This window comes from Physeter macrocephalus, chromosome 4, assembly GCF_002837175.3.
Source record: "Physeter macrocephalus isolate SW-GA chromosome 4, ASM283717v5, whole genome shotgun sequence".
NCBI classification, from domain to species: Eukaryota; Metazoa; Chordata; class Mammalia; order Artiodactyla; family Physeteridae; genus Physeter; species Physeter macrocephalus.
In genome coordinates this window covers 68,439,914-68,440,700 of record NC_041217.1, presented here as the reverse complement: position 1 = coordinate 68,440,700, position 787 = coordinate 68,439,914, and positions in this window count along the sequence as shown.

Below are 787 nucleotides of genomic sequence, written 5' to 3'. Positions count from 1 at the left end.
TCCGGACGCGCAGGCTCAGCGGCCGTGGCTCACGGGCCCAGCCGCTCCGCGGCATGTGGGATCTTCCCGGACCGGGGAACGAACCCGCATCCCCTGCATCGGCAGGTGGACTCTCAACCACTGCGCCACCAGGGAAGACCCGCTTGGGGATTTTTTTAATGCATACTTTTTGTACTGCCAGATATTTTTTAAACCATTTGTGTGTACTACTCTTTTGATATATTTTTTAAGTGCTTAAAATGCCTCTTCTGTACAAGCCTCCCATATTTACCCAAAAGAATTTCCCTCCTTATTGTCAGGTCTGGATGCATAACAGCCATAATATCTCCCTTCTCCCCCAAACTGTGGCCTCAGCCCTGTCCCCCTGCCTGTAAGTTACACTGCCCTTGACTTACATTCATGATACTCTCGTGTCCACTTGCATTACACGTGCTTTGCAGCCCGTTTATGTTTTTGAATACCGTGCTTCTGCTGTCATGCGCCCCTGCACATGGTCCATGGAGTCAGTATGACTTCTGTGGCCTGAAGTGAGTACTCCCAGGGAGCCAGGCAGTGCTTCCTACACAGCAGGAGCTTAATTACTGCTTTGCTCATTGGCTGGTCATTGCATGGATAATTATCTTTGTAAGGCTTTATCACAGAAGCTCAACAAAGACATGTAAGATTATAATGATGTACATTATTACACTCCAGAATAGAGCATCCCAAAAGGTCTTGGGTCCATAGGACCTCTTCTGCTCCTTAAACAAATCTGGCCAGTTCAAGAGCTATGCAACTCAGGACATGT